General features: G+C 47.0%; 1 pseudogene; it reads left to right on the top strand.

The window, feature by feature from the left end:
• Positions 1-5,126: 5,126 nt before the first annotated feature.
• Positions 5,127-9,612, top strand: LOC141407768 (uncharacterized; annotated as a pseudogene).
• The last annotated feature ends 2,099 nt before the right edge of the window (positions 9,613-11,711 follow it).

The raw sequence follows: 11,711 nt of genomic DNA, 5'->3' as shown, positions 1-11,711 counted from the left end.
CCGGCTGCTCAACCATTTCCTGGAGGCTTCCCTATGCCCAGCGCATGAACACCATGCTCTGGGTGCCTGCAAGAAAGAGCTGACTCTATGGTGAAAGGGCCGTGCCCTCAGCGATCCCCAGGTGGTCTGGGAACACCCTGCGTGCCTCTGCTGTAGGTTCAGCTGCAGTGGCAACCTGCAGCAGCTGTGGCAAACTCCGACCCTGCCAGCGCCACCAGCAGTGCGGTCCCTTGGGCCAGAAGCCTTCAGGGCACCGAAGTCAGGGTGTTGGTCCTCAGCTGCAGGAGGACGGGAACTGGCACTCAGCCCCACCTCAGAGGCTGCATGGTTCCCAGAGCCAGGGCCCAGCTCTTCTAGCACAGGTTGTGGAGGGGCCAGGGGCAACCCAGGCTGGAGGGCAGTGTCATGATCACAGCTCACTGAAGCCTCAACCTCCTAGATTCAAGCTATGCTCTCACCTCAGCCTCCTGATTAGCTGGTAGCTGGACTACAGGCAGGTGCCATAATGCCTGGCTATTATATTTTATACATATTTTGGAAAGACAGGGTCTCACCATGTTGCCCGGGCAGGTCTTGAATGCCTGTAGTTCAAGCGATCCTCCCAACTGGACCTTCCTCAGTGCTGGGATTGTATGTGTGAGCCACTGGGCCCTACCTGCCACTTTTATTATAAGGATACTTGTCATTGGATTTCAGGCCCATCCTAATCCAAGATGAGATGCCCTCATCTGAAGGTGCTGGATTTAATTACATCTGCAGAGTGTTTCCCAAATAAAGGCACATTCACAAGTTCCAGTTAGACATATCTTTTAATCGACCACCATGCAATCCACTCGAGGAGTATTAAAATGCTAGTGTGGACTGAGGCTCCAAAGAATGACATTATTATATCAAACACATTGCCTTCTTTGTAGTGACCTGTGGGCTTGGAAACAGAACCATTTGCAGCTGTCAGGGAAGTGCACAGAGCCTGGCCTTTCCCGCAGCCTCTTCCCCACTGGCCTTCCATGAGAGGATCGCCCCTTGAGAGTGTGAGAGATTCCTCTTAAATGCTAAAGACCACAGGAGCATTTGGGAGGGGGAAGATGTTTAGGGAGCAACTTAGTTGCCCTGAGGTGCCCATCACCCTTCACTGTTTCAGCAAGGATCTGGGAATGGGAACCAGGCATAAGACAGATATATGTGGATGAGAAGAGGCCAGAGTCTTTCTCTGTGTAGGCACCACCCAGCCCAAGAGGAGCATTGCTCCAGAAACACATGCACTCACGATGTTAAACCCAATCTATTGAGTACTTAATGCGAACCGGGAATTTTTTTAAGCACTTAAGCTGTCATTTATATCTCCCCTACCAGTGTTGCACATGGTATTAAGCATTTGACAAAGTATATTGTATTAACTCCTGCAGAAAACCTAAAAAGGGGAAGGGCAGTATAATTAATAGAATTTTCCATATGAAAAGACGGGGACTTGAGTTGAGGTCACAATTTATATATGGCATTATATTGTACTTCACACACGTAACATAGTAAGTGTCCTGGAGAATCTTTGTCTCTTAGTCTATATAATAACATAAGCAACTTTTGTGAGATTAATTGTTTTTCCGAACCATGCCTGGAATATTTGCATAACATTCCAGTGTTTAAATATGTTGTTTACTGCCAGGTGTGGTGGCTCACGCCTGTAATCCCAGCATTTTGGGACTCCAAGGCAGGTGGATTGCCTGAGCTTAGGAGTTCAAGACCAGCCTTAGCAACACAGGGAAACCCCATCTCTACTAAAATACAAAAACATAGCCAGGTGTGGTGGGGTGTGCCTGTATTCCCAGCTACTTGGGAGACTGGACAGGAGAATTTCTTGAACCTGGGGGATGGATGTTGCAGTGAGCTGTGATCGTGCCACTGCACCACAGCCTGGGCAACAGGGCGAGACTTCGTCTCAAAAAAAAAAAAAAGTTGTTTATCAAACCATTTTCATCTTCGAAACATTTCAGGCCTCCTCCAACTAACCAGCTTATGTTAAATATTGTTTTATTTGAATTACATTTAATTTTAATAGTCACCTGTGGCTATTGGCTACTGCAGTGGATAGCACAAAGATGAGAAATAATAGAAACTTTTTGTTTTTTGTTTCAATGGCTGACACTGTCAAAAGTTCAGTTCCTGTTTTATGTAAGATTTTGGTTTATATTTTCTCAAAGAGGTGACGTACAAAACAAAGAAAACAAAATGATGTTCAAGCAGAACTTTGGTAAGGAAGGGTGAAGCACACTTAACTCAGGGTGGACACAACAGCAATGACCTTGTTTGAAATGCAGCTCCTGTCTGTGTGGCTCTCTGTGCTCTGTTGGGGCATCAGTTCCTTTACTTCTTAGTTAAATCAGTTATTTCGATGGTGCAATGCTTTTTTGTTCAATAAGTGCGATATTTTGCACAGCTGGTTTATTTCCAGTATGGAAGCTCTCTGCTCAATCGTCTTGATTTCTCTGGGCTTGTTTCCATTCTGCAGGTGTAAGCATGGCACCTGTATATCTCTCTCCAGGTTCTGATCTAGTGTGACAGTGTCTATGACGTGCCCACCTAGAGAAATATACATATTGCAACTTGAGGAAGAGAAAAAGAGGGCCCTGCAAAAAGCATCTACAGGCCCCACGTGCTGTTTACCCTTCTTATTTATTGGTGAAGTGAGTCCTCATCCACTTATTGGGCAGTTGTAAGCAAAGGAATTAACTGACTATGACAATTCATCTTGATGTACAAAACTTTAGTCTATTTTGAGTTTCCACTGTTGAGAAATACCTAGTTATACTAATAGTTGTACTAATTAAGAACAGTTACAGATAGTACAGTGATAGTGGTGTTTTTTGTTTGTTTGTTTGTTTGTTTTTGAGGCAGGCTCTTGCTCTGTCACCCAGATTAGAGTGGAGTGGCATGATGACGGCTCACTGCAGCCTCAACCTCCCCAGGCTCAGTGATTCTCTGACCTCAGTCTCCTGAGTAAGGGGGAATACAAGCACGTGCCTCCGTGCCTACATATTTTTTGTATTTTGTTTTGTTTTGTTTTGTAGAGATGAGATTTGGCCATGTCACCTAGGCTGGTATTGAATTTCTGGTCCCAACTGATCCTTTCTCCTCAGCCTCCCAAAGTACTGGGATTACAGGTGTGGACCAGCATGCCATGCCTATGGTGATATCTTTAAGTAAGCCTCTCCTTGCTTCTTTTGAGCAATTTTTCAAAGCAACAGACACCTTATTAAATGAGAAAGTTGATCGGTTTCCTAATGCCTGCTAATAAAGTAAAGAACTAAGGAACCTCTTTGATTTCAATGAAGTCCCTACAGATGTTCTGGGCTACTTGCTACTGACAAGTATGGTAGGAACTACAGGTCAAGCTGTGATAGGCAAATAGATCTTGCTGAAGAGGAAGAACGATTGGCTAAGATAATCCCCCAGGACAGCTGGCATATGTTTAGACATAGCTGAATTGAATGCTTTCTGAGGAGGAGTGTGTTAGTCTGTTCTCACAGTGCTATAAAGACATACCTGAGACTGGGTAATTGAAAAAGAAAAGAGATTGAATTGGCTCACCGTTCTGTGGGCTATACAGAATTATGTTTATAGGGAGGCCTCAGGAAACTTATAATCATGGCAGAGGGTGAAAAGGAAGCAAGCACATATTCACATGACTGAAAGGAGTCAGGGGAGGTGCTGCACACTTTTTAAACAAGCAGATCTCAGGAGAACTTTGTCTTCAGACAGCACTAGGGGGATGAGGATAAACCACTAGAAACCACGTCCATGATCTAATCACTTTACACCAAGCCCCTCCTCCAACACTGGCCATTACAATTCCACATGAGATTGGAAGTGGAGGGTGCACAAATCCAAACCATATCAAGAAGCATTTTAAAAATTGAGGGAAGTTCTAATAGATGGCAAGTCAGGATAGGGCATTCCATCAGCATAATACTCCTCTCAATCCACGCCAAAGTGGGAGAAAGGAAAAAGTGCAAAGATGAAGATGGGACACAGCAAAATGACAGGATGACTCACAAGATGACCCCGGTGGAAAGCATTTACTGACTCAAAATCCAAACCATGAAGACAGTAAGAGCAAATTTGCTGAGTTTCTATGCTCTTTATGTTTATTAGGGAAGGGCAAAAGCCAGCCCCTTGACATTGTTATTGTTAATTAACATCATCACCACCTGCTCTTAAGTGTCTAGATACTTTCTGGAATCTAGTATTATTTTCACTCAAATGTTTTTTGGATATGCCCTGTCACGCACGTGATATTGCAGAAACATTCTACATTAACCACAGCAAGATGGCTATGTAATATATGGGATCACTTTAGGGGAGTGTATTTCTACCCTATTTTGAGATGGAAAATGAAGTAGAGATGTCCAATTGTCAATTTCTTCTGCATGTCAAATATTCAAAGAGATTATTTTATTTATTTCAAAGATGCATTCATGTTGAAATTAAAATTTAAATTAAGAAAATGTATAAACTGAGTCAAAAGAAAAGTAAGTGAGGCAGTTGGTTAAGGTGTCGGTTAATGCCACCATACTTCTGTATGCCCTGGAAGCGTCAGGCATAAGTGACTTTAAAGTATTCGGCATGTGGCCAGGTGTGGTAGCTCATGCTGTCATTCCAGGATGTGGAGAGGCTGAGGCAGGTGGATTGCTTGAGACCAAGCAAGGCAACATGGTGAAACCCCATCTCTATGAAAAATACAAAAATTAGCCAAGCATGGGGGTGCCTGCCTTTTAGTACTAGCTACTGGAAAGGCTAAGGTGAGAGGATCATTTGAGCCCAGGAGGTTGAGGCTGCAGTAAGCTCTGGTTGCACCACTGCACTCCAGCCTGGGTGAAAGAGGGAGACCCTCTGCCCAGGACTCTTGGGATAGGACTATACCCATAAGGATTGTCCGCAATAACTTCACATTTGAGTGGAAGTGGAGATCATATGTACCGATGCCAATATGTAGCAAAAAAGGAAAACATAAGAAATCATGGCAGAAATGGCCCAAAGAATGAAAGAGGGTGGAGGTAATTGAGAGAGGCTTTCTGGTGATACAATTTGAACTGATTTCTGGAGAATGGGTTGAATTCCAATAGGGGGAGATGGACCAAGTTAATTTTGACGAGGGAAATGTCTTGAGCGAAATCTCAAAAAGGAAAACAGACCAATGTAAAGTGTTAATGAGCGGTCCGGTTGGTGTGCGGTGTAGGAGGAGAGTTCCAAGTGAAAAGGTAGTTGGTCTGATAGGTCAGGGTCTTGCAGGCAGAGGCAGATACTATCATTATTCCATTTTTCAGATTGGAAAACAGACACAGAGAGTCCAAGGTCACAAAGCTGGGAAGCGAATCTGGGCAGTCTAGGGGTAGCACCCTCTTCTTAAATGATCCATTAAAGGTTCTCTTCTGCAGGCATTCCAAAACTCTTCTCCATCTTTAGCTTCCACAGAGTACCATGAGGCCCCCTGTCTACCTCACAGGACGGGGCCTTAGAAAAGCAACAGATCCCAACTCATACTAGCTTTTAAATAAAAAAATGTATAATCTTGCAAAACAAGAAGTGCAGAGGTTGGGCAAGAGCCAACATTGCTTAGTTCAGCAGCTCAACAATAAATCCAAGGACCTGGGTATTGGTGCACCTCTCCACACCACCATCCTCATGGGCCAGCTTCTACTTCCTCCTGAATGCTGTGTCTTTCCCTAGTTTTCTCCCTGATTTTAGCTCAAGTGCTGCTTCCTTCCTGGGGCCAGCCTTTCCTGCCTCCCTCTTGGGGTCAGTCCATCTTCCCAGGCTCTTGCAGCACACCTGGGTCTGCTGCACTTCCCCTTATTACATAATTCCGTGAATAACATCACCTCTTTCTGTTGGACTCAAAGTTCCACTAGGGAAGAAATTCTGTGCATATTGCTCACTATTGAACCCTGGAGTCGACCACCCAAATATTTGTCAAATGAATAAATGGTAGCTCTACAGGCCAAAGGAACCCAAGAAACATGCAAACTACCAAAATACTCTTTACAACTCACTCCCCTCTGGAGAGTTTTCCCTGAGGCACATTCCTGTTGGTTTCTTCCCCTCAAGAAGCATTCTCCTTTCTCCTTCCTATAAAAGCCAGTTTTTTTCTCAGATAGCCACAGCATGCCACAAGCAAAGAGATTTGGATTATTCTATCATTTGGACATATTCTGTGCACCCTATGCAGGTCCACAGGGTGCTGGTTGCCCCAGCTGCTGCTGGTGGTCTTCATGTAGCCAAGGTATCGCTAGTGCATATGGAGAAAACAGAGCAACTGGAGAGAAACCGAGGAGGTAAAAGTGGGCAGGGCTTGGTGATGTTTGGGGATATGAGGGATAAGACAGAGAATGGTCTTAGGAAAATCTCCTGTTTTTTCCTTTTGGATAATGATATAGATGAATAAAAGTTCCAATCACGGGGATAGAAAACACTGGAAAATATGAGATTCATTCAGGCAAGTCTTTCATACACTATTCCATCATCAGTTTCATAAGGGAAAGGGAGTCAGATCTCATCTCCACCTTGTTTGCTTCTATCATACTGTGTTCTACCTTGTTGGATCTAGTTGATAACTAGATGATAGCTTCGTACTGGTAGTGGACTTACCTACTAGTGTTTGCACCTCCTCCTTGCCAGCCTAGAAGCTCTGAGACAGCAGGAGCAGTGTGTGTGCATGCATGTGTGTGTGTAACTGGATTCCCCACAGCACATTATTATTTCATCCATAGTAAATGGTGGAGGAAAATTTGCAGGCCTTAGCTGGACTACAGCATTGTGAAGGTCAGATAACCACATTTGATAGACAGGTTGGATTCTAACCTTGAAGCAGACAAAATGCCCATCTTATCAGTCTCACTTACACCGGCTGTGCCTTTCCTTTGTGGTTGTACGTTTGAAGAGCTCATTCCAAAAGCTTCTTAAAAAGGGGATTGGACGTTCACCAGCCTCAGGCTGCATGGCAGGGTGACTGTGTCTTTGAATATCCCAGCTGGAGGCTGGTCATCCTTTAGTCTTTGAGTGAATAGACTACTCAGGAAGGCAGGGATGCCTGCAACCTCCTTTCTTGTTAATGAGTTTGCATTTTATTTTGGCAGATCTAAAATAATATTTCAAAGGCAGTGTAGAAGCAGATAGGGACATTACTTGTAATTGTTTAATATTGCTTGACATGACATTTGCCTACAGAAAGAGAGACAAGCCACCATCTTCAAGGGAGGGCCAGAAGTGTTAAGTGCATCATGTTGAATACAATTTTGTTTGGTGATCAGGCAGCCCTGGGGTCAAATCCTGTCTCTATTGCTACCAATTAAGCCACTTAACTCCATCTGAGCCTCAGGCTGCCCATCTGTGTAATAAGCAGTAATAGCAGCTCTCCTGCAGGACTATGGTGAGAATTACAGCTCAGGCAACGATCATCATACTTTTTGGCACAGAGGTGTTCACTACCCAGGCAGTATTATTATTATGTCTAAAGTCACAAAGGGAGTTTTTAAGAAAGATGGAAAGAAAACTTGTTTCTCTCAGTTTTGAGCTTATTAGAGCACACTGTTTTGCTTGAATAAAGCAGCCCTGGAGTCTCTCAGGGGAGGGTGTTTGTAACATCTGCTCAGGCACGGTTTCATTTACCATGAAATTCATTACCCAGAGACTAGCCCAGTACAAGTTGTGGGGAGATACTCATGTGAGTTGGCGAACTTTTGGTCAAATATTTTCCCTAAGCGCAGGTCTCTATGGCATTCTACAGAACACTCTGCATCCTTCTAAGGGACACTGGAAGAGCAAATGGATTGTACAGTGAGTTACAAATAAAATGGCCAATCTCAGCATGAAAGACTGAGGGTGTCACCTAATGAGGACGCAGACCACTCCATCTACATACAAGCCCATCTACATACAAGCAAACCACGAGCCTGCCAGAAAGAAAGAACATGCTATATAAAGGTTTAATAACAGTGATGAATATTTGAACTTCAGCTGCTGAGCAGTTCATTGGCCTCCCTTCCAGGAACAGAAGCCAAAGCACATCAGGATTCTTGAAGGCCCTGAAAGGTAAATGAGAATCCTAGTGTATGGCAAAACATTCCCACAAAAGAAGGGCTCCGTGTGTAGAGACTTAGAAAGGATTCCCAACTTCAGTCCCTTCAGAACCAGAAGCAAAGGTGGGGGACAGCGCAATTAAGTGGCCCTAGAGATTTGCCAGGAACTAGAGCCTTCCGGAGAAGTCCAGTTTTCCTATGCAGGGAGAGGACTGGGACTTCTCTGGTCACAAGCATTGTGCCTTTGTTTTCAGGAAGACTTCTGGAGTCCCCCAGCATTGGAGGAACATTGCCTTACTGCGGACTCAAGCACAGTCTCTTACCTGGTAAGAAAAATGGAGCTGCATGCAGCTGCTGAAAACTTTAACCGGAAACCCAACGATGTTGGCACAAAGAAAGGAGGGCTGAAGAAAAGTGACCATGGAAACACATTGAGCTCTTAATCTGACCCATTTCTTCTGGGCCAGGCCTGGAGCCAGGAATGGGGTGATGAATGAGGCCTGAGCTGAGATCGTGAGGATGAGAGGGAGTCCACCCTGTGGGGATCTGGGATGATGAAAGGGCTCCGCAGATGGGGGACGCCCTGGCGAGTTCTGCTGAGTGGAAAAGGGCTTGGAGTAACTGAGGTCAGCTGGATTCCTTAAACACTGCTCAGAGCCCTTGAAGCCATCTAAGGGCACACTTCTCAGGCCTGCTCCAAGCCACGCTCAACTGGGAATCTTTTAAGGACAGCTGCTCTGTTAGGCTTGCCTGAGATGGTGTAGTTTTCCCCCTCCGCGGTAGTGGCACAGACAGTAAGTGTTCAGGAGCCGGGCCTCACAATGCCGTGGACTAGGGCAAAGGAGGACCCTGTCCTCTCCCAGCCCTAGGCTAAAACACGGGAGGAACCCGACCGGTGGCTCCATGGACCCCTGCAATGCCAACAGCTAGGTTATGCTGCTGAAGGACCTCTCCGCCCTGGACTAAGGCACCGGAGGATCCCCGCCCTGCCCCGCCCTGCCCCGCGGTGTCCTGGACTGTGCCACTGCAGAACCCCCGCCCCTCCACACCCTGGACTCTGGCTCTGGAGGACTCTGGCCCTGGCTCGTCCTGAACTACTCCTGCCCCTCAGGGCGCTGGACTGTGTTTCCAGAGGACCTGGTCCTGTGGCAACTTGGGCTACCTCGTGGACTCCAGGACCCCAGTCCTGCCGGGCCCTAGACCAAGACCCAGGAAGACCCGACACCCCCTGTACTAGGGCACCAGAGGACCCATACCTTGCCGTGCCCTGGATTACAGCTCGGAAGGACCCCCAATTCGCTGAGCACTGGACTCCAGCACAGAGGGATCCCCGCCACGGAGATATGGACCACTCCTGCCCCACCGCACCCTGGACTACCGCACGCCAAGACCCTCGCCTGAACGCCTCCTACACTCTGGCATGGGAAATCTGGCCTCGCAGAGCCCTGGACTCTGGCATTCGTGGACTCCCACTCGGCTACCTCCTGGACTCCTGCACCAGAGGAATCCTGTCCCCCCGCACCCTGGACACCTACACTAGAAAACCCTGTCCTGTCTCCCCCTAGACTATGGCAGGGGAGGACCCTGCAAACCGACTCCGGCACAGTAACATCCCTGACCCGTCATGGGCTGTATTCCAGCACTGGAGGACCCCCTGCCAGGGCGCTCTCTGGACTACCCCTGCTCCACTGCGTCCTGCCCTACAGCACAGCAGGACAGCCGTCCCCCGGCGCACTGGACTGAGGCACAGCAGGACTGGGGCCTCGTGTGTGGCGAACTATAGGACGAGGTGACCCCCGCCCCTCCGCACCTCGAACTATGGCACAGGAGGACCGCCACTCGCGCATGCCCTGCACCACCTCAGGACAGGTCCCCCACTCCGCCACGCCCGGAATACAGCACTGGAGGACCCCAATCCCGTCGCTCCACGGACTGCACCACCGAAGACCGTCGCCCCCCTGCGCCCTGGACAAAGGCACGGGAGGACCCAGCCTCACCGCCCCGAGGGCTATCGCATAGGAAAACCCCCAGCCCCACCGTGTCAGAGACTCTGACAAGAGAGGACTCCTGCCCCCTGCTCCCCCGACTACAGCAAGGCAGGAACCACACTCCTCGGAGGTCCTCACTGTGGCAACTGTGGACCCCCGCCCTGGTATGCCCTGAACTAAGTCAGGCAATGACCCCGACCCCACCACGCCGTAAACTCCAGTATTGGAAGACCATTGCATTACTGTGGACTCAAGCACTGGACTATCTCAGGGCAGGATCCCTGTCCCACCAAGCCCTACTCTATGGCACGAGAGTACCCAGCCTCACTGCGCTCTGGACTCCAGCACCCCAGGACTCCTACACGGAGGACTCCCGCTCCTTCACAGTCCGGTCCTGGACTCCTGTACAAGAGAACCCCCGCCCGACTGCACCCTGGATATAGTAAGGCAGGAATTCCGCCCTGTGGCGCTCTGCACTGTGGCACCTGAGGATCCACAGTCCAGTGCGCCCTGGACTACTGCACCACAGGACTCCTGTTCCGCCGCGCCCTGGACTATGGCATCAGAGAACCCAGCTCCCCGCGCCCGGGACAAGGGCACCGGAGGACCCAGCACCCGGCGTCCTGGACTAAGGCATAGTAGGACTCCGGCCACATTGTGTACTCCTGCACAGGAAGACCCTTGCAGGGCAGCGCACTGGACTGAGCTACTGAAGGAGCCCCACCCCTGCCTCACCCTGGACTAAGGCACTGGAGAACTCTTCCTCCACAGAGCCACGGACCGCGGACTCTTGCAGGAGAGAACTTCCACCCAGCCTGCCCTGGACTGTGGCCCAGTAGGGCTCACACCACGTCATGGACTCCTGTACTGGGGGAAGAGTAGTGATAAATGTCCAGGTTTACAAGTTGAAAAGTAGCAATCAATGTGTTACAATGAATGGATTTGATGTAAAATTACAAATGCTGAAAACATTATGTGTAATTGCCTAGCCAGAACAATTACACAAGACAAAGAAATAAAATAAATGCATATAGGGAAGGAAGAGGTAAGATTGTTTCTGTTTTCTGAAAATATAATCTTAAGATAGAGAACATCTTAAAGACTCCACCAAAATAAATGGTTAAAGCCGATAAAGAAATTCAATGAAGTTAATAGTTACAAAATCAATATACAAATACCATTATTGTTTCTACACAATAATGACAAACTATAACCTGAAAAATAAATTGATAAGGCAATTTCATTTATAATAGAATCAAAACAGATATATAAATATATAAAAGACAGGAGTAAATTTAATCAAGAACGTGAAAGATTTGCACACTGAAAACTATAGCACATTGATGACAAAATTAAAATAGCATAAATAAATGGAGAGACATCCTTTATTGATGAATTCAAAAATTAGTATTTTAAAAGTGTCAATGCTACCCAAAGCAATCTACAGATTAAATGTAAGCACTATGAAATTCCAATGTCATTCTTCACAGAAATAGAAAAATTACTCCTGAAATTTGTATGGAACCACAAAAGACCCCAACTAACCAAAGCAATCTTGAACAAAAAGAATAAAGCTGGAGGCATCAGACGACCCAATTACAAACTATATGACCAAGCTGTAGTAATTGAAACAGCATAGCAGTGGCATAAA

Source organism: Macaca fascicularis, chromosome 10 (assembly GCF_037993035.2).
Source record: "Macaca fascicularis isolate 582-1 chromosome 10, T2T-MFA8v1.1".
Lineage (NCBI taxonomy): Eukaryota > Metazoa > Chordata > Mammalia > Primates > Cercopithecidae > Macaca > Macaca fascicularis.
Note: the sequence above shows the minus strand (reverse complement) of the source record. Positions and strands in the feature narration are given on the sequence as shown.